The 22,898-nt window shown below is 44.6% G+C and overlaps 1 protein-coding gene and 1 long non-coding RNA gene across 4 annotated transcripts in view; one reads left to right on the forward strand and one right to left on the reverse strand.

Annotated features, from left to right (window-relative positions):
- The window catches only part of SDCCAG8 (SHH signaling and ciliogenesis regulator SDCCAG8), a 1,349,628-nt gene that overhangs the window by 884,138 nt on the left and 442,592 nt on the right, over nucleotides 1–22,898 (reverse strand). The window lies entirely within an intron of this gene.
- Nucleotides 1–22,898, forward strand: part of LOC138295871 (uncharacterized) — a 207,512-nt gene that overhangs the window by 19,309 nt on the left and 165,305 nt on the right. The gene's annotated exons all lie outside the window — the stretch shown is intronic.

Genomic DNA, 22,898 nt, shown 5'->3' on the forward strand with positions numbered 1-22,898 from the left:
AATCCATTTAGAGCGCATATCAGTAAATTTCGCAAGGGTTATGGTGCCTTTAGCAAGCTCGCATTCAGAGGTTTGGATCTCTTGTTCCAATGCTCGGAGATCGCGCACTAAAGTCTGACGTACTCCGACTGTGGTTGAGATACATACCCCCCTTATGACTGTCTTATGTGCGTCCCATTCAATAGCTCTAGAGCTAGTTGTCCCAGCATTCGAGCTAAAATATGCTGATATATGCGTGGCTATGTCCTTCCTGAATGGCGGGTCTTGTAATAATTGCGTTTGCAGCCGCCAAGTTGGAATACATGAGCGGGGCTTGCCCCATCGGATTTGTGCTTTGAGTGGGCAGTGATCCGAGAGTACCCTGGCAGAGTACTCTGCATTCATTATTTTGTGTGTTATGTTCCGTGAGGTAAGGATGAGGTCTATCCGGGTATACAATTGGTGTACTGGGGAATAATAAGAATATTCTCTTTTATGTGGATGCAAGTGCCTCCATATATCTGTCAGCCGGCGTTCTTCTATCCAAGTACCTAAAGCTTGGGAATTTTTCATTGGGAGGGTGGCCACTAATGGGGGATGAGATCTATCTTTATCGACGTGTGGGACGCAGTTCATGTCCCCTCCCCAGATGAATGATGTTGTTAGGTCGTTGGTTAGTTGTGATATTGTTGTTTGTAAAAATTCACCTTGCTTAATATTAGGGACGTATAGTCCATTTATCGCGAGCTCCTCCCCGTTCAGTAGCCCTTTTAATTGTATAAACCTACCGTCCTTGTCTTTTATGCTATGTTGTACTGTGAAGGGGACCCCCGGGGCAATCCAGACCAGCACCCCTATAGCAAAGGATGAGTCGCCAGCGCTGTATATTGAGCCCGACCAGTGTTTTTCCAGCCGGGCAGCCTCCGCAGTTGTAATGTGTGTTTCCTGCAATATTGCTATGTGTGTATGGTGGCGCTTTAGATATGCATGTACTCTATGACGTTTACTGGCACCGGCCATGCCCTTCACATTCCAGGTTATTAAGTTATATATAGGTTCCTTGTTCATTGCGTTGTGTGGGAATTGGTGGGTGCTGTCTAATCAGTATTAGCTCGAGCCACTCCATCACTCGGGACCCCCCCGTCCCACCCGCACCCACCCGCCCCAACCAACCCCATCCCACGTCCAACCATCTCTCGCGCGTCGAGGAGGGAAAAAGAATCCCATAGTGGGTTAAGAGAGAAAGATAAAGAAAAGAATATTCCAACCAAAAGGATATTACAGACAATGTCCGTTCGTTAGACAAAGTGGCACAACCGGTGCCTAAGATGACTTCCGGAGAAGTCAGGTCCATTCGGAAACCGTTCAGGTTTTAGGGGGTCGTGGATGGACGAGGTCGGGCCCTTGGGAGGCCCACCGTCAGGATACGACTCTGCCTCTGCTGGCCCAAGCGCATTTGTACAGTTTATCAAGGATTCAGTCATTGATTCTTAAGTTGAGGACTGTTGTCCACAGAAGATTCCAAGGAGAGAGCCCCAATAGTGAAGGCGGGCTGCACCTCAGTTGTTGCCACCGCCCGGGGGGGACCGCGGGCACCGATCTTTTCCTTTTAAAGTTCGTCTGCCGATCGTGGGGTAAGGTCTGGGCCCACTAGCAGTGGGGAGGGAGTAGGGCTTGTGTCGCCCCCATGTGAGGTAGTGTCGTTAGTGTCCGATTCACTCCTAAGGTCCATCATCGCACGGGCAAAGGAGTTAGTGTCTTTCAGTGTTTGTGCTTGGTGTAACGCCATTTGCGCTTTTGTGGGGCGAGAGGACGTTTTAGGTTTTTTCCTTTTCTTTCTGGGGCAAGCGGTAGTCCATTCTTCGGGATGTGTGTCTTCTTTGGTTAGGTCTACCAGACCTTTTGCGTGGATCCATGTCCATGCATCTTCAGGTGTGGGGAACATTAGGGTTGTCTCGTCCGTTACTATGCGTAGTCGCGCTGGGAACATGAGGGAGTAGGTAATGTCTTTTTCTCGCAGCAACTGTTTGACCTTGTTATACGCTCCTCTTCTGCGCTGTACCTCCATAGTGTAGTCAGGGTAAGCTGTGACCCTACTATTTTCCAGCTGGATCTGGTTTGACGTTCTGAAGCATTGGAGCACCAGGTCTCTGTCCCTATAATTCAGGAAGCGTGCTATTAGTGGTCGAGGCGGAGCCCCAGGGCGGGGCGGGTTGTTCGGGATTCTGTGCGCCCTTTCGATCACTGGTGTTGTACCAGGGGACTGTTCTGTAAGTATGTTTTTCAACCAGGACTCCAAAAACACCTCAGCCTTGGGGGATTCCATACGTTCTGGGATTCAGAGGAATCTGATGTTATTGCGTCTGGAGCGTCCTTCAGCTTCTTCCGCTCTGCGTTGTAATTGAGCTATGTCCAGTTCCATTTGTTGCATTTTAGTTTTCATAACCAATACTTCTGGTTGGATGATTTTCAGGGTCGTTTCAGTGTCATGGACCCTTTCTGTTAATTTGCGGTGGTCGGCACGTAGCAGTGAGACTTCCAGTACTGCGGCGTCAATTTTCCCTTCCAGCGAGGATTTAGTGTCCATTATTGCTTGCATTATTTTATCGAATTGGAGGGAATGCGTGCGGAGTGTTTCAGTGAGTTGTAGGGAAGTGTCCGATTGCTTGTCTGGGTGTCCAGATGGCGGGGGAGGATCACCATCTCCCAGCGGCCCTGTCTTGGGGTGTTTTGGTTTGACCATGGTTCTTTGAAATCTTGCACTGAAACGTTCCACTGGGATTAATGGACAGGTGTTTGCTGGGGGTCCGCTTATACCTCCGGTCTCTGCCCAACACGATATTCGTTTCAGCCACTTTCCAAATTAATGAGGGGTTCCATTGCTCATGCTATTGTTGGTGTTCATTTTGATGTTGTTTGCGCCTCCAGGGGTTGGGGCCCAGTGTGTTTCATAGGTGCCCCTGGCAATGCGGCAGCGGGCCCCACGGCCCGTACGAGGGGCTCAGCTAGATCCGGCACACCATGCGGTGCCCTGAGCCAGGGCGGGGGGGGGGGGCTGTTCATGAACCGAGGCCAAGGGAAAACCTGCAGCTATGATTATTGAGGGCTCCAACGATGATATCTGGAGGCTGTGGAAGGCCGCTCTCTAGGTCTCCCTCATTGGGGGATTTAGGCCATGCACGTTGGGTCCGGGGCTCTCGTGTGGCACCGTGGTGGGGGATGATGTTTCTCCCCCGTGGGTAGTTGAATAGGCCCCAGGCATTCAGTGTAGGTATAGATCACCATCGATCATCCCACGGGGGACCAGCCCGGGCGGCACGTCGGGGGACGCTCGTCAAGGTACGAGGCTGCCGGGCGCTCTCCCTACCTCCTCTTGTTTTCGGTGCACAATGTGCACGAGTAATGGTCCCGCGTTGGGGGCAGGATGGGCCCGAGCGTCTGGTGCTAGCATCCGCCGCTCCCTATCGTGCCTCGAGGCGTGCGGCCGGGCCCAGCCCGGTTGGGGCGCTCGCTCTGGAGTGAGGAGCACCTCCCGCTCCTCAGTCCAATCGTCGGGACAAGGGAGCTCGTCGAGAGGCGAGAAGGCCGGGCGCTCTCCCTTCCTCCTCTTTGTTCGGCGCGCAACGCGCTCTAGCGATGGCCGCGGTCCTCCGCTATGGCGGCTGCTTCGATCCGCGATCGCCGGATCCACCACGATGGCCATGCCTTCCGGAACACCGAACTCCTGGAGCTTCTGATTATACCCGGGAGTGATTGCGCTGTAATCCCAGGCGCTTTGGGTCACAGCAGGGCACAGGATTTTGAAGAAACGGTGGGCCGAGAGCGGAGCTCTAAGATTAAGCTACCGCTCCGGCCGCCATCTTGGCCACGCCCCCAGCCCCTTGCAGGTTCATGTAGAAATTGTTGTCATCACATTGTGGGGATAACTCATCCCTGGCATCTCCATTGCCACTGAAAGTTGTTGACTTTGGTGAAAAACTCAGATCCCAAAAGTTGTTTGAGTGATGAAGCATGACACCGAAGTGAATGCAATGTTTTGTCCAAGTCAGAATGAAAAGGACTGGGTGCATTTGAACTGATCTGGGAGGCAACCGTGGTTGAGGATGAGAATTATTCAGTTTTGAGTCACACAAGACAATAGAAACAACGCCCCCCTTCGGCGCCAGGCCCAGCCTCATGATGGCAGGAACTGGCATAGATCTTGGTGCCAAATCAGAAGTTGTCTCCGGAGTCGGAGGTGAACCCAAAACAGAGGACTGACCTTCCAGCAGTAATTGGATTGGAGTCCTCTGAGGACCCATGGGACCTGAACCAGAGGGAGTCAAAAGGTTGTCATAGATTTACAATATGGCTTTTCTGAAGGCCTCATTATGTACCAATGTCTACACTGGCCCCAGAAATTCTGGGCGCATCAGGGACAGCTGTAGAATCGCTTTCTCTCAGAGGGGCCAGGAATGAGATCAGGATGTACCTTGACTTCCTCGGGACTTCTGAGGGAGAGTGGCAAGAATGGGACACGTCCCGCTTGGCCTTCTTGTGCTTCCTCTACGCCTTCCCTGAAGACCTGGACTATGACAATGACCTGCCACAGGAACTACCCAAGAGCAGGAACTGGTCTGCTTCCTTGACTTTGAGTGGGAATAGGACTTAGGCAACTTCTTTCAGTGTTTGACAAACCACATACAGCTTGTCTTTGTGTTCCTGGATCACCTTTGGATTCATAAGAAAATATTCAAAAATGTGATAGATGGAATGCCCAAATTTATCTCAGCCACTGGTAATTAATCAGGCAGTATTCAGGGAGGACCTGGCCTGGCGGTACAGGCCGGACAGTTTCCACTGGATAAGGGTTGGACTGATTTCCAAACGATTGGGTCCAAACTGAAGTGGTCTGGTGTGTAAAATAACAATGGACTGGGATGCAGCCCAAGTAATTACCAGTAGTTGAGATTATTTCAAGCATTTCATCCATCACTTTTTTGTATGCTTCCCAGCAATGCCCTAAGCGGGAGGGTAAGCTCAGATCTGGGTCCATGCATACTGGGCCACTGACACTAAGCTATACCCGACTGATGAGCCCTATCGAAGGTGAAACTGGTCTTGGGTTGCTTGTGTTCCGATTCAGGGTGGACCTGGCTTGGCAGTTCAGGCTGACCTATTCCTATTGGAGCAGGTCAAAACTAGTTTGCATACAGCTGTTTCCAAACTGAGGTGCCATGGTATGCAAAAGTAATTCAAGCATTCCACCCATCACTTTTTTGTATACTTCAGTACAACACCGTAAGTGGGAAGGGTATGGCCAGACATTGGTCCTGTTCACACTGTCCCACAATAACCAAGCTATACCTGACTGATGAGCCATAATAAGGGTGAAACCAGTCTTGGGTTGCTTGTGTTCCAGTTCATTGACGTCCTAGCTTGGTAGTTTGGACTGGACTGTTCCTATTGCAGCAGGGACAAGAATGGTTTACATATGGCTAGGTCAAAATGAGGTGGCATGGTGTACAAAATAACAATGGAATGCGATTAATTCAAACATTCCATCCACCACTTTTTTGTATACTTTGGACTGATAAGTGTACCCTCCTCACATAACTTGGAGTCATGGGCTGAACCCAAACCACTGAAAAACACCTCATGGATATCTGTCATATGCATCGGTTTGCTACAGTCCCTACATGGTTTAAACCCTGTAGTTTTCAGACCTCCACATATCTTCACTTGCACACTGGAAAATGCATATTAGGAAAAAAAAAAACTTGTCAGCTAATGAGAAAAAAATTCAGTGCTTTCTCAGGATAAATGTACAAAAGCAAAGAAATAAAGGAACTGATGACAGCACGTACGCAGTGCTTATATGGGGCTCTGACTGCCACTTATGGTACTGAATGCGGTGGACATGAAGTTGCACAACGCTTCTTACCAGCACACAGCGGCTATGCTGTAAAAACTTTCTGCATCCAGTCTGGCACCTGGGGATATTCACAAGGGGAGAAATCTACAGTTAGAATCAATCAATCAGAAACCCATGTCTCAGCCTGGGCTACTTGTTTGTATTATCACACAATGGCTCAAAAGCAGATCAAAGAAATTGTTCTAAATTACAACATCCTAAACTAACAGCACAATGCTTTCCAATTCTCATGAATCTAGATGAATGGCTGTGCCTTATTTGTCTCCAAAATCACAGAAAAACTCAATGTTTTTAATAAAATCAGTAGGGAAGAACTTGCTACACATTGGCAAAAACTACATCATCCGAACTCTCACCAAGTCCGCCTCCATCCTTGAAGCTTTGTCTCCATATGTGAAGAAAATAATCTTTCCGATGTGTCGTGCTCGATGACCTTTCTGTACTCTAACTACTTGATCTTTGCTACTCTTGCCAAATAGCTTGTTCACACACCTCACTCCCAGGTTGTCACTCACTAACTACTCTGGTCAAAACCGTGTTGTGCTACAATGGCTCAAAATGACACGTGCCCATTCTCTCCTCAAAAAACAACTGTGTTTCCTTAAATATTGACAACTACCATCACACCTCTGCTCCCCATTTTCTCTTCAAAGTCAGCATAAAATTGATTCTTTGTATTAAGATGCAATGTTCAGCTCACTGAAATTTGGGAGGACTGATTCTCGCTGCGTCGCCACTGCTCTTTTTATATAGATTTTTCATCTTTTTACTCAGCCTCCTCTTAACCAGTCACCTATCTAATGATTTCTTGCAAGTCTGTATTTTATGCATAAACAAGCCTGGCTACACCATTAACTAACCTTATATAATTGTGACAAATGTTTCAACAGTCTATATATTGATTTTTTGTTTCAGGGCGCCACAGGCAGCAGCAAACACAGCTGGGTGGAGTTTGCACTACACAAGACAACAAATAAGTAAATAGATGCATATGTGTACACACATGTGTAATCTCAGATGATATAATACTGAATGAAGTCTCTGATCAACATGTATGGACAATGCAGCTGATCAGGACCAACTCAAAGCAGATCCTGCTTTATGACATCGTTTTTCCCCACAACCAACTCATTAACAAGTAGTTGCTTTGAGCAGCACATCAGTTCACTGTCAGAAGCCAATCAATGCATGTAATTCCGTAAGCCACTATTGCCTACATGCCCTGACAGCTTGTCCTGTATTTACCACAACCACACAGGCTTGGTATTTCTAACGTCTGAAGAGCAGTGCAATCGCTGCAGTTTGGTTGTGAGCCAATATGCAATAGGGTAAAAAGAGGACAAACACTGTCTGAAGCTAAACAGATTAAATGAATTCAATGAACTCACTAGACAGTTGTACAGTGGTGCTAATAATGGAAGCACTAGACACTATGAATGTATTGTTTCATAAGCTCACTTATACGTCGACCCTTTGGAAAGGATTTTAATGGTGCCCTTCTTTCTTATCTGTCGAGGCACTTCACACGGGTCAGACCACCACACAGAGGTTAACAAGTTTCTTCATAGCTTGTGGTCTGCCATTTCAGAGTAAGCGCATATAAAGAAGAGAACACAGATGTACATCTTTTTTTGCAAAGGAAAGTAAAAAGTGCTCCTCAGAAAGCGAATGAACTCTTTAGTATTTCAAAAGAATTGGCATATTCACCAGTTCCAGATATTTTCTTTCCAATTTAAAGAGTCATATCTAGTGTTGTAGGGCCGAGATTCCAAGACAACACTAATCACACTCAGATCGATCAGGTAGCTTATACAAACTAACTGCATGCTCTGGCATGATAACCAAAATGTACCACCTAACTGGTTGAGCTGACATGCCCTGCATTAAGGACTGTAAAACTGAAATACTGATCATAATCTCCCTGTCCTGCAAGGGGCAGTTACAAATCATCCCTACAACATAAAAATCCACTGACGCAACAAAACACTTAGGCCTTGATTACGAGTTGTGTTATCCTACCTGGAGTGTTAACTCTGGGTGGGATACTGCTCCAGGCCACTACACAACCCAAAGCTGCTAGTCACAGTTCTCTTACTTATCCATGAGGTGGACCTCTGTCTTGATGCAAGACAAATCATAACCAACCAATCAAACAGCCATCTCAGCTCACTTCTGCTGGAACAAGAACTGGCCATATTACACACATAACTTCCACATCATGAGCACTGCAAGTTCTCCACAGATGGATCGCACAACCTGTTTTATGTTGTGTTTACTTTAGAATCCACAGACTGTCATTCTGCTGCCTCATGCATGGATTCTACGTACCGCACAACAGAACTCCTACAACCAAAACACTGCAGTCTGTGACTCTCCTCTGTTCATTTTCGTTTTTTATTATGATTACTTTTTGCAGTCATATAGAAATGAGGCAGCCAAAAGGAGAGAGGGTATAGACAATAACACATGAGTAGGATAACAACTGACAGTAACCAAGGACTGCTGGAAAGTAATGGAACCACTGATCCTAGGTGGAATTTAATTCAGACACAAGAAGGAAGAGATGCATATTCATAGACATCCTGAATCAAGGAAACCTTTTTGGTGCTCAGAGGTACAGCATAAGTCATAGAGGTAGGGGAGAAAAGGTCCCAATTCTGCTCAGTCTGCTTTTTGGTGGACTATTTCACCCACCCTATGAGAACAGGTTCACAAATAGTCCAGCATAATTGAAGTTGTGGCATGAGTGTCATTGTTCGGAGGGGCAAATAGGCTCCTAGTCCAGGGGAGCCTGCATCGTGTTAGGGCAATGCCACCGCACTGGGACACCAAGCTCAGGAGGGGAGCAGGGTGACAGGAAGGGTGCGGGGGGAGGAGGCTGCCATTCGTGTATGCACTCTGAAAGCACACACTGATTGGAGTCCCAATGGCGTGTGCTTTCAGAGTGCATGACCGAATAGTGCCCCCTCATGCCTCCTTCACCCACCTCCAAAGCTTAGTATCCTGAGGGAAAGCTGCACCAACTGCGATTGTCATGCTGGGTGGCACCAAGGGTAACAACATCACCTGAGGGGTGGGGGAGAGTTTGGAGGTAGGGAGGTCTCATCAATCTTTCCTCTTCGCCCCAATTGTCTGTCTGGGTATAAGGGGTACCGTCCATGTACTTGGCAGGAAAGCCCCTTCCCAGGTTTTGGTGTGCCAGTGCGTAGTCGATATCGACAGCAATTAAGTTTACTATTATTGAATGGGGGTTCTTTTTACAAGCTCCATAGCTCTGATTTGGCTTCTTGCCTTGTTCTTGTCTGTAATTTTTGTTGAATGGCATGTTTCATCCTTCAGCTGGTTGTAGGAGACGGCAGCTGGTAGCAGAGTACATGGTGGACTCATTTGAAAGTCTGCCTGCCAACGCAGGATGTCATGTTTTCATTTCGGGGAAAGAAAAGACAAAATCCAACTGTGGCTTCATTCACTTCATGTGGCAAAAACGCAATGTGTCGGCAGGAGCCCAAACTGTTTTGTGTGTATGCACGTCTTCAGAAAAGTTTCTGGGATAAACATTTTCCTTGTTAACTGCTTATAGACTTTTCATTTACATAAATATTTTTCCAACATATGATTTTTTTCAAATATTAATTTAACTCTGCGGCTTTGATGCACCAGCATTGCAAAATAAATTGCCTAGTGTTTACTAATTTGCACATCACAGAAACACACCAAATGTAGTAATAAGTATGCAGGGATCCAGATCACGAGATCTCATTGCCCATAAGTTCAGAAGGTCAGCTGTGAAATAATGACAAGCACAAATTACAAAGTGGCAGCCTGCAGAGCAACAATAATTATTAAAATATGTAATAATAAAAAATATGTATTTAAAAGAAACATCGAAGGAAGGTGTTTCCAGAGACAAGGCATGACTTGGAAGATCAAGTAGAAAAATGCCCAGAGTATGAATGAAGATATGCTAGGATTGCAAGCCCCGCTAGCAGCAGGTGCTTATGGATGTCAACCATCCAAAATGGTTTGCGTAGAGAACCTCAACCAAGACAATAAGATAGCAGCGCCAGATATATGGCAGGGTTGTTCCATAGAGGTCCATGGACACATCCATGTCAGACTTTTAGATTTCCAAATAAGATGCATCTACTTGCCCATTTACAACCAAGTTACATAGCCACTGGTTATGCTGAACATATGGCATGGAAACAGTCATCTGGTGCCTAAGTTCAACACCCCTGGTCTATATAAAGGATGACACTGATGCAATACAATGAAAGGTATAAGAGAAGAGATAACAAAGAGTTTGTTTTATAAAAAGAAGCAGACATGCAATCCACGCTTGGAGTTACAAGGTACTGCGCCAAAGACTTTGGAGAAATTCACAGACTGGCAACCAAAGGGAGACTTTATTGGATTGCCGCTTTCAATTTTGACAATCCATGGTGACAATGTGAGCTTCCTTCCACATGGAGCCATAGAGAAAATTTGGCAAAACAAGTGTAAAACAGCATTAGAGTACTGACTGTCAAGCAGTCCTGTGGTCTTATTTTAAGCAATTATTTTTTATGCCATCCCCAAGTCGTTCCCGGATTCTTACCCCTGTCTATACCAGATTAATACTACAAAAATTCAGTGATCCTGCAGCTAACTGTAAACCAATACAAACTGCATAAAAATATACTTTGCTACAAGGCTCTTTTGCATCAAATATGACAGACTGGCTACAGGTCGCGCTCAAAATCCAGTAACCCTAACATTCCACAGACTCTAACCACTCAACCCACCGTCAGTATAAGCATGAGTTGATTTTCTGTAAGAATCTGCGGCTCGCTGCTCACTACTGGAGTACTCCAACATAGTCCACCCCTACAGGTGCCGGCTAGCTACATATTATGAATGCTCCTTAACATCAGCTAATAGCACTCACAGGAAGGAAGACCGCAATAAAGTTTATCTTGGTAGATCGCTGAACCGGTCCCCTTAATCCCGTTGGTGCTTAGGTCCACACCACCTTAGAATGGCTGAACCTATGCAAGAACCATCAAGATGAACTGTAACGTAAAAGAACACCAAAAACGGACCAGATGAGTCAATCAAGGCTCACAGCATTCTATTAAGCATTACTGCACATCTATCTCACAAGCCTTTATCCATCACACTGATGTGTCTCGTAACACAATAACCACACCTTGATGCTCATCACCAATGACAAAGAAACACTTCCCACGTAGGATCAAAATAGGGACAACACCCTTCCAATCCCATTACCTATAAAGCGTACATGGTACCTGTGTGGGCAAGATCATTAACACCCTGCTTAGGGGGCAGCAAGAGCTAGAAATTATTACAATACTTATCTCCTGATGAAGGGAAAAGGTAGTCTGAAATGCAGTTAGAATGACAACTTATATATAAGTAATTCACTAGTCAGTGAAAAGTGCGTGCAATACAATACTCAAAGCCTAATACAAAACAAATTTACTTGTCAAATAATGTGTGAATAAGAAAAAGATATGAAAGGGCATCATAAAATAGACTGAACTATTAAACGAACAAAGCGGCTAACTGTCCTTAAAAGTGACACAGATTTATGTAATAAAGCAGTCAAATTGAACGTACATGACTAGCGGGCCACTGACCCAACTGGTTAAGTGTTTACATGTTAGTTTGACTAAATTAATACAGACAAATTAGAGTCCAGCAATATGGGACCACACCATAAGTGAAAAGATCTACTGTACCGCATGATGACTGGTGAAAACGTTTGGAAATGCATGTGGGATTATAACTAACTTGCAGGACATGCTATTCAGGGAACTAGTAACATAATACATAAGAGGTGATTTTAAACCTAGTGTTGAAAAATGGGAACATGTATGTATATGAAAAAGGGAGCAAATATTGGTTCCACAGAATAGTGTATTAAACCCATAGACACAGTAGAAATTATTATCCATAAGAAGGCCTAAGACCTTCATTGTAGAAGAAATTACTTTCAAAACATTTAAATACCAGAATCGGGAAAAATATCAATTAAACAAAAGGACAATGGGAAACACAGTGTGTCAACGATAGCACATTGAAACTGTGTCTGAGTTCAACAAATACATGTAGGGGAAACACTGTGGTAGGAAAAGGGAAGCAACAACCAGGGGCCTTATTCTTATGGTGCTAAGTGACTAGAGCCCTTTGCAACAACAACTCACAAAAGTGCTACAAAGCAAGACCATAAAGAAAAGTGCAAATGTCTTACCCCAGGAGCCTGGGTTCCTTGGCACAACTCATACATCAATCCAGAGATGGATGAAGCTGCAAATAGGGTCTTGACTCTGTAGCAGTCAATGCTGAGGAAGCTGCTACCAGTTCTCCAGTCCTCTTTCCACCTCACTGAGGAAAAGATAACTTCCATTGATAGATTAAAAAAAAAACAACAACACGGGTGCATTGCCAAGACCAGTAGGGGTGTTAAGAAGCAAGAATGCCAAGTGCTACTGACAGAGAAGATGGTGTAAAATAGGAAGATTGGGGATGAGAGGAGTAGATATTTCAAATACTGTGTAATATCTTCAGTTGAGAATTTAGAATCCAAAGTAGAATAAATTGAACATTCAGTAAAAGAAGCATGGATTCAGGTTCTAGGAACACCCACTTTTGCCACCACTTAAATCTAAGCTACATCAGCTCCTTCTCTTTAAGGTGGTGGATGCAGTTCTGTCATCATATGTTGACATCATCAGAAATTTTGACTGCCTACTAGAGTCTGCATGAATGGAGAAGACACACCAGGAATTGTTTTTGCTGAGATGACCTCTACAACGCCAACTAGAAGAGGAGGGACAGTGACATGAATGGGGCGGACTAGAACCATGTTATCCTTTCAAGAAGATTTGACATGCAGGCCATTAAAATTAGTTGAACTCTCTCTCTGCCAATGTGAAGTTAATGCACGAGGCTAAGACATTTTCTAGATTTTAAGGTGAACTGTGACAATGGAACTGCAGAGTGAGTGGCACCTGAGCTCCCCTACTTGTGTTGTGTGTTGAATTATGGTTTAATGTTGGTCTGCTTTATGCTGTGTCCCATGATTGGCAGTTTGATAAATGTCTGATATGGTGGTTGGTAATGCCAAGGAATTCGCCTGGAGGTGTAACAGGTTTGACTGGAATACTTCCTTTCCTCGACCCATTTCCTTAACATACCATTCAGGCACCTGGGGTATAACAGTTGGAATTTTCCCAGAAATGCAATGAAAATATTTGGTTAATACCTGCTGCCTTGCCTTAATATTGATTACATTAGCAATACAATGATTTAAACTTAAAAGTACAGGAATCTGACAGGAAGGAGAAGGATGTCAACTAAAGTAGTATAAGTACATAGGAGACAAGCATGGCCATTAAATGACATTTGATTATGGCAACACAACAAGCATCTTTGTTTAAATGTCGACTAAAAACTAGTGAAATTCCAGGAAACAAGAAAACGTTTAGTCCTGTTTCACAGATGAGGTAGTACATTTAGGCTTTTTTCCAAGCTGAAGGAAAATATTTTCATTTAGATTGATGTCTTGTACTATATATCAACCCAATTAGCTAAACGCTATTAGCAGGTCTGTTTTGCAAGAGAGGATAGACATTTTTAATTGGCTAAAAGAAGAATTAGATTAAACAACCAATGGGTTCTTTTTGGACTGCAGTGAAGGAGCGAACTATTTTGCACCTTTATAAAAGCTAGGCACATACTATAAAGTTGGACTGCCATAGATTTACAGAATGAACATAATGTTCTCTCCAGGAAGGAGATATGGCACTCTTTTTTAATACTCAGCTGGTTAATGCAACAGCCCTTGCCATTTCCGTTAATGTAGATAAAAGACAGGACAATAAACATGAATGAATGACGGGAGGTGTCTGAATCACTTGGGAATTAAGGGGAACCTTATCTTAACTGGGCCAAACATTTTTCTCCTCCACTAGGTTGTGTTTATGGTTTAATTCTTTCAATAGAATGACAAGAAGTGGAAAATCAGAGGGGATGAGCAGGGTTTGAGTGTCATCTCTACCCCATGGGACTAAGCCAATGACGCCCATGGGAGGTCTTACTTTTGGAAACTAGCAAAATGTTTTTTTCTCCCTTTGACAGAGTACTTCTATACTTTGTATAAGGATGCTGTCAGAACCCGGCTTAGAGGACCACAGGATAAGCAGGGGTTACTGGGTGCAGCCATAGAAGCTGTGGCATTTTACTCCTGCTGTCCCGGGGCACAACCTACCAGTGGTTCTGATTAACTGGGTTATGTACTACCCCTTCAGCATGTGACTCTCAGTGGAATCCTGGGCGGACCTGCCCAAGGCACTTCAGGGGGAGCTAGGGGCAAGGTAAACGTATGCTCAAGACTCAAAATACCCACAGTGCCCCATATATTTTACATGCCCAGTGCAAATCTTACTTTTGGTAAGAAAGGCAGTATTTAATACAAACGCAAAACACAACACACTAAATAATCCTCATATCGAGTCTCTCAAGGCTATTGCCCTAGGACTGGTATGGGCAGTGCCCCCACACCATAGCCCCGCTCACCCCTCCATGTTAACCAACGTGTCTCTGGCAGATCTATATAGGTGCCCCCCCCTGCTGCTACCCAGGGTAGCAGTCGGCTTCAAAAAACCAAACAACCTTGTGCAAGCCTCAAAACGGCCTGCGGTCCCCTGCTCCAGTCCTACCCAACTGCAGCCTTGAAAGTATCCAGGGAGCCTGGGTGGCTCTTCCCACAGTCAGCTTGCAGCACACTGAGACAGTTGTAGACAGCGATGGCTTACAGGTGCAGCGTCTTCTTCTTACTCGTGGTTCCTGCTGGTAAGGTGGTGGAGCAGTGATGATGCAGTAGGGCCTGTTCTGACCTTGATCCCAAGTCTCCTTGCCGATTGAAAGGACTACTCGGACACAGGCAACAGTCCCACTGGTCCTAGAGGCCCATATTGGCATATACACTCTTAAGTAGCCGTACGTTTTAGGAATCTCTTCATGTTCATTCACATATGGGGGTCATGGTCACAGAAGACAGCCACAACACCGTCAATTGTAAAGGGCAGCGACCCCAACAATGGCTCCTCCAACAAGCGCCGCCTGCAACTTCAGCTTTAACGGGGGTTACTGACTGCAGCAAGAGGGCAGACAGTTTTCTCACAATACTGGTCCTGACTGTATCAGGTGGCAAACACTCTGCTCACTGGGATCTGCTATCCAGGATCCCTCCTGGGCCTTGTTTCCTTCATGCTCTCTCTTCCTCCTCAAAGGACACACTGGTCTTGGCAAGCAGGCAGAAGGCTGGTGCTTTAGGCACAGGGCAAGTGTTCTTGGCTTCCTGGGTGATGGCCCATCACACAGCTGTGATACAAGCAGACCTAGGCCCCCAACCACGTCTGCAACAACATGCTGGTGATCTTCTTTTTCCTAATGAACAGTGTTTTTGACCAAAGTGTGGGACTCATGATCCCACCTTTATAGTCCAAATCCAGACACAAATGTTATTTAGGCCCTCATTCTGACCTTGGCGGTCTTTTCGCAAGACCGCCGAGTTACTGCCGCGGTAAAGACCGCCGACCGCGGCGGTATGCCGCTGCGCGTATTCCGACCGCTGGGAGCGTTCCGCCGGAATACCGCCAGCAGCCACACTGGCGGTCGGCGGGAAAGTGGAGACTGGTCAACCTCCACCGCCACGCCAGCAGAACACCGCCCACAGAATTACGACCCACATTTCTGTGTGGCGGTCTTCTGTTGGCGGTCTTCTGTTGGCGGTCACCTCCCCATGGCTCCTGTCACCTCCCGGAGGACCAACGCACAAGGTAAGTTGATCGTCCGTGAGGGGAGGGGGTGGGGGGGTGTTGTGTGATGTGTGCGTGCATGGGGGTGTGCGTGTGAGTGTGTAGAGGGGGTGTGTGAGTGCGTGCATGCGGGCGGGGAGTGCTGCTGTGCCTATGGGCAATGTGTGTAGTTCGGCGGGTGCGCATGTCGGCATGTATGTGTGCGGGTATGTGTCCCCGTTGTGTATGTGTGTGTGTAGGGGGTGTGTATATGTGCATGTTGGGGGTGTGTGCATGTCGGGGTGCGTGTATGTGCATGTCGGGGTGGGGGAGGGGGTTCGTACCACCTCTGGGGGGTGGCAGGGGGGTGGAGGGTGTGGGGGGAGGACTCGGGGGGGCAGTGGGGGGTGGGGGAGACCCCTATCAGTGCCAGGGAAGGAATTCCCTGGCCCCGATAGTGCCTACCGCCATGGTTCGCATGGCGGTTCCCGAACGCCAGAAACCGCGGCGGTAAGCAGGGTCATGATACCGTTGGCGGTCTTGGGTCGACCGCCGGACCGGAGTGCGCAGACTCCAGCCCGTCGTCATGACCGCCGTGGCTGTCGGAGTGGGGAAGTGGCGGTCGGTCGCGGCGGTGACCGCCGCGGTCAGAATGCCATTTATAATACCGCCGGTCTGTTCGCGGTCCGACCGCCGCCTCTCCGCCGACCGCCAAGGTCAGAATGAGGGCCTTAGTGTCTTGGTCCTTTGAAGTTCGGGTCACTTAATTTAAAGTTCTATTTCCTTTACCCAGTCATTTCTCAAAGGTGCATTCTGCAACATCAGGAGTGGCTCCAATTCTGATGGACCCACAACAAAGGCCAATGTAGTAACCAGGGATCATAGTTGGCTGTCAGCCTTCACTGAAACATGCCTCACAAAGGTTCAAAAAGATTCCCTGGTCCACAGTGCTATCCTTCTTAGTTTCAGCACCTCCCCGACAATAAGCTCAAACTCCAATGACCAGTAACTCGTCCTGGAATCAAAGAGACCTTTGATTTGCATAGAGGACACATGCACATGCACACACACACACACACACACACACACACACACACACACACATATCATGCCCTATCTGGCCCTACACATAAACCATGCAGGCCAATGGTGAGTTAAGTACACAGCCATGAAACCTGACATGAGTGAACTGTTAGGCACCTCTTCCCCGACATAGGTATGAAGGCCTGTTCCCACTAGTGATTTCCACTAAACACAAAATGGGCATGCTGCCGGGCGGTATTTTTCACCATCATATTATATGTTTTACATAGATGTAGACAGGTAGTGGTACCAATGCTAAATCTATGCAATTCATCGCAATCATGCTGTGGGATGCAAATTTCAGGCTCACTGTTCTTTTCTAAGGTAGAAAAGCCCACTTTTTTTGATTAATGGAAACCTGATGCTAGATAGATCAGAAACTGTGGAATGGAAGGGGAAAGGGGAGACAGACACACACACACACACTTTCTCTTTCCTCACCATCACTACCACCAATCTCCGCAGTTACTCAAAAACAAGTTGGTTGAAATTCTCAGCAACTGGTGTTTGTTGAGAAATTGCTGCTCTCAAAGACAAAAACTGACTTACTTGGCATGTAAATCTTTCCAGTATTACTCCTACATCAGGGTAATAAAGTTGCTGATTTAAAAGAAAAGTAGGGAGGGTGACTGTCACTCCCACACTATTACCCGAAGCCCCACAATATATTATGCACTTTTCTGACACACAGTGTCTAGGCTGTCCTGTTTTCAGTGTTTACTTTTTGTGGATGTCACTAGTGTTTTATCATTGTTTTCCATACCTTTTGAAATTAGAGCTTATCAGTGTTTATTAAGCTGCCCTTGCAGTGTATGCAAAACATGTTTTGTTGCAATAAAGCACATATTTAATTTAAGAGGAGAAGTGATGCAGGATCTTATTGGCAGTGTGTCCAATGGCTTGAGTTAGACTGCTTTAGGCATTGAAAGTATGTTTGTTGCACTCTCACACACATCTTAGTACCGTCTCTCACATTTCATTACCCCTCACACTCGCTCTGTCAAGACTCTGTCTGGTTTATAGGACTATTAATAAATTAAAAAGTAAAAGTGCTATATTCAAATGTTTTAATAAACAAATACCTGGGCAAAGGTGGTGATCATTCATGTATTCCATACTGAATATTATGACACTGTAAGGGTGGTCAACTCTGCCAACAACATTGTATCTTGTGAAACCTTTATAAGTTTGAACTACTCCAGAAAATATGTAGTCTTGTATTTTAAGACACATAAAATCTGATGCTTTAAGCATGGGCACCACTGCTCTTCTGCACTGTTTGCCTGACTACCTTAAGGTACTGCTGCTGCTGTGTCGATATTTATAGCTGCCAAGTCTTCCCCATGGCAAATGTTTCTCTTTAAGTCAGCCCTGATCGTTTACCCGAGATCACGCTGTAGTCTGAGACTTAAAAATTTGCCATTAATACTGTAACTATGGCTCAAAAATCCTAGCAAAAAAGTGCAGTTGGGTAAAAAGTCAGGATTAGCTGAAACAATCAGATATAACAATGAGACACTTTGCAGCAATGGATTTTGTTGGTCGGTAGAAAATCTTGTGTCATGTTTTCACAGGTATTTATTGCTACAACCTGCATTGAATGCTTAAAGCCTGGGGTGTTTAGCAAGTGACCTACTGTCAATAGTGACTTATTAGAAAAGGGTGCTAACCCATTCTGTGTCTCTAAGTAAACGCAATAGTGCATATTGACCAAGACTCGAATGAGCCAACCACTTCACTAATCAGTGACCAGGGAAAGAATTAAACACTGCCAAAAGATCAAATGTGATTTCAATTTTGCCAGATTTTCTACAGCGCATGAAATAAATAGATCATACCTGAAACATGTTTCTAAACCGTGCACCTTTAATCCAAGCACACACAACTGGAGAAAACAAAAGGGATAAGAAGCAATATTTTCATGATATCCCTAAATAACACTCAAGCAGAATAATCTTAAACCAGTCTTTAGTGCTGCCATTTTGTATATAACATTACGCTGTGTTGGCCCCTTCCGAAAGTAATGAAAATGACTCATTCTCTCTCACCATCCTTTCTTTGAATTGCATTTTAGTTTGTGTTTGTACATGGGTCTATCAGGTTTTACATGTCTACACTCATGAGGGTTATTTCCCATTTGGTAGGGTTTATCTGTTATTATAGGTTTAAACCTAAAACAGGATAGCCTAACAGTGTCCTATCAAAGGTTAAAGGGGCATGATGTAGTAAAGAGGAGGTTAAAAGTGCAAGTTATTCTAACTTTTTTCACCTTGTATTTTATAGTACTGAAAGATTAAATACTTGGAGGGTGATGTATGAGAAAAGCATACGTGTCACTGACCTGCCGTCTTATCACTCATGATTGCTACTCTTCCTTGCTACAATCATACATTTTTAAAGAGAATTATGTCTAGGGAATTGGCAATGCAATTGCACATATAAAAATAAACATAAACATATTCCCTTTCCTTGATCCGAGTATACACACTTAAACTCCAGTTCAGTATACCCAAGCAGGATCACACTGAAGCACAAAATGTACATGAATAAGGAGTCATCTGGACTGCGAACGATTAGAAAGAATATGTACGATGAAGGTTACAATTAAATATTCCACATTATCACTATCACTAAATCATAGTCCTTACTTTACAGGGAAATATAGCTAAAACTGACTAGCTTGACCATGTGGTGCATACAAAATCATGTGACATGAATGGGGGTTAGCAACCAGCAATGAGAAGCAGTCTGTATAATCATTATCCCGGGCTGTCAACAGGAAACAAAGTCAGTCTACATAGTAAAAATTCCACTGCACATATGTGTAAAGTTAGGACAAGGTGCCAAAGTGTAAAAAGTGTGAAAAGACTGTTTATGATGGCGAACAAGCATCAATTCACCAAAACTCACTGCCAAAATATTTTAAGTAAAAAAGTGCTGTATGACAAGAAGGGCAACTCCCCTACAGCTGGCACACTGTATCATCAGCTGCAAGCACACAAATTATTAATGCTAAAACCTAAGAAGAGGGTAATATCCAGTTAGAGCCACTTTAGCCCTGTAAAGTGCAGAAAGCTGCCACAAATACAATAAATTGGGCCAGATGTACTAAGACTTGATTCCCCAAAATCGGCCGCAAAAGGTGCACCCACTTTTTGGAACTGAATCAGATTTTTCAACCTAATCTATGTACCAAGAGGTAGGTTCGCAGAATGACCTGCCTAATTAACATTCATTACGCAGGTCACAATCTGACACTGTAATGGGATGCAATTATAGGGGTTGTAACCTGCAAGGGACAATAAACCACAAATCCTTTCGAATACATTCCAAAGCTTCTTAAAAGCAATCAGTGTTCTTTAAAAGAACAAGGGTTCCTAAAAACAAGAAATAAATTAATTAAAAAAAAAAAAAAAAAAACTTTTTTTTTTGTTTAAGTTGAGGGGCCAATCAGGCTAAAAAATGGCATGGGTACAAAGGGCACGCATTCCTGTGTGCAAATCACCACACCAACTTGGGAGTCGATTACTGATAAATGATTTGCAACTGGAATTTTAGTCACAAACTACTGACACATACCACACCGACCAACAGTTTGGAAGGAATATTCCTTTCAAAACTGCAGTTAAGTTGGGTCGCTAATCCTATTTGAAATAGCACATAAGACAAAGTGATGTTGCAAACCACGGGATTTTACGAATCACAGGTTTGTGACCAAACATGTCCTTAATACTGCTTGCTCTATGATCCCTACGTGTCACCAGGATATCAATGAAGATATTAATTTCAATGTTACATTTTAAAAATATTTATAAAGCATGGACTAACTCTAGGGAGATGTTGGGTGAGTCAGCTATACATAGGAACAATAATAAAAAAAATCCTATTTAATCCTCAAATACATGGAAAAGAAAACAGCTGCAAAAGGCCACCTGGACGAGTTAGTGGAGGAGACACAACATACTCCAGATGGGAGAGATGAGTGCAGAAAAGATAATCAACGGTCCGAGTCAAGACCTTGCCCTAAATTTAAAAAAAAAAAAAAACATTACATTCGAAATGGAAGCTCAATACAGCAGGCAATGACATGACGTCTCTTGTCCAAGCACAGACCATTCTTGGTGTCCTAGACCTCTTCCATGAGCTTTCCATGGTTAATTAATGTTACAGAACACCTTGGAGTGTACTACTACGATCTTGAACATCATGGAGCTATATGGCCAGAGGAATATCTTGTTTGCCAGCAATATAAGCTATGCAAAGATGAGTGCTGTGAAGATAAGCTGCATTATTTCAGAGTAGACTCTTCATGCAAAAGCCCCCAAAGGGGGAGGTGGCACCCTAGGTATCAAAATGTCTTTCACTATCAGTTTATAGTTTAGATGGGAGCAACTTCTACTGCACCAACTGAGTCAGATGTATGTTCACGCCTTTGTGCTAATTATTTGAATTATATCAATGAGAATCTTCTCAATGAGGAGGGCTTAACCATCAAAGATGTGTCTGCATCAAGACCTTACTAGGGGTGGGCGGAACTCAGAGTTTCACTCTGTGGAATTCCCCGGAGTTACATGAAAACTCTGCAAGATTCTGCAGAGTTCAACGAATGGGCAGAAATCGGCACTGATTTTTAGAGATGAGAGCTCGCTCCGCACTGAAAAATCAGCGCAAACTGTACCACACGCCACACCAGACGGCACTGCTGCTTAAGTTGATTTTGCTGCCAGTCTAGTACATATACTACTTGAGCGGCAGCTTTCTCACCGTCAACGGTTGCAACCACCTGTGACTGTTCGCAGTGAGAAAGTATTGCCGGTGTGCTCTCCTAGCACCCAAAAGTCATGCTAGGGAATGCCAATTCTCGATCGCACATGGCACCTTACCACTGGCAAGACACACGCAAGAAAAACTCCTGCAGCAGTTGCCGTTATTTGGCCCGAACTCCATGTTACAAGCGTAATGGGGAGTGGCCAAAACTCGACCAACTTTGCAGGTGGAGCAGAATTTATTGCTCACTCCTAAATCTTAGGCATCAAGAAGTGCTTTAATGCTGATATTGTCAATGATAGTGAACAAGCGGCAGCAGAGCTTTTTCAAGACTCAGAGCACCTCAGCGCTGATGGAGAATATCAGGAACAATGATTAAGAACTCTCAGTTGTTTCCCTAGTTTCTCTTTGGACAAGCCACTAGAAGGAGAACCTTGCATTGAAAGGAATGATCTATTTTCCATAAGTATTGTTTCTTCTCTTTTTACTTCACAGATCCCGGAGCTTCATTGTGCATTCCTGTGAGGGGTGTTTCACGTTGATCATGTTCTTTTGTATATTTCCAGCCTAAAAAAAGGACTATTTGTAGTGAGTGAATGAGGCTGACAAACTAGGCATTCTGATTTCAGCCCTCTTTCAGGAAGGCCACTGTAGCAATAATGATAATATGTTCACGTTGAAACCAGCAAAAAAAGCTTCACCTAAAATCACCAGAAAATTATTGGTAGACATGAAATTGTTGAATGAAAAAAATAAAGTCTATGGTAAAATTGTGTCAGAAAAACAGTTTGAAGAACCAAGATTGTGGGGTCATATCCTTACATGTGAGATATAAAACAGAACTGAGATCCTCTGCCAATAAAGTACATTATGGAAAAGTAGAGGAGCGCTGTCTGCCATGATGCTGAAGTTCAGCATTTTCAGCGTACTAATTCTGCTTCCTATATGGTACCGTTCAGTACTAATAAAACCCAAAGAGTGTATTTCTGAAGTGGCTGTGCAAAAATGACTTGTTCATGCAGGACCAACAGGGAACAAAGATTCCTTTCTATGAGGCTCAGTACCAATACACAATCTTGCTTCCATTACATGCTGGCATTAGCTAGCACACAGTACATAGATATAGCCCCAAGTTCAGTTCAGCTGTTATTTGTTTTCCTTCAACTATCTAGTGGAAAGGACACTGTGTTATTAATATGAATAATAAACATCTTTGTCACCTACATTTGAAAGAGGTTTTACAGCAGTAAAGTAGACATATTTTGGTACGTAACTATAGCAACAGATTTCACAACACTTCATCAAGCTTCCAATATAAAATTGTTGATGTATGCTTATCGAGTTTCACAGCC

The sequence above is a fragment of the Pleurodeles waltl genome, chromosome 5, assembly GCF_031143425.1.
Source record: "Pleurodeles waltl isolate 20211129_DDA chromosome 5, aPleWal1.hap1.20221129, whole genome shotgun sequence".
Classification (NCBI taxonomy): Eukaryota; Metazoa; Chordata; class Amphibia; order Caudata; family Salamandridae; genus Pleurodeles; species Pleurodeles waltl.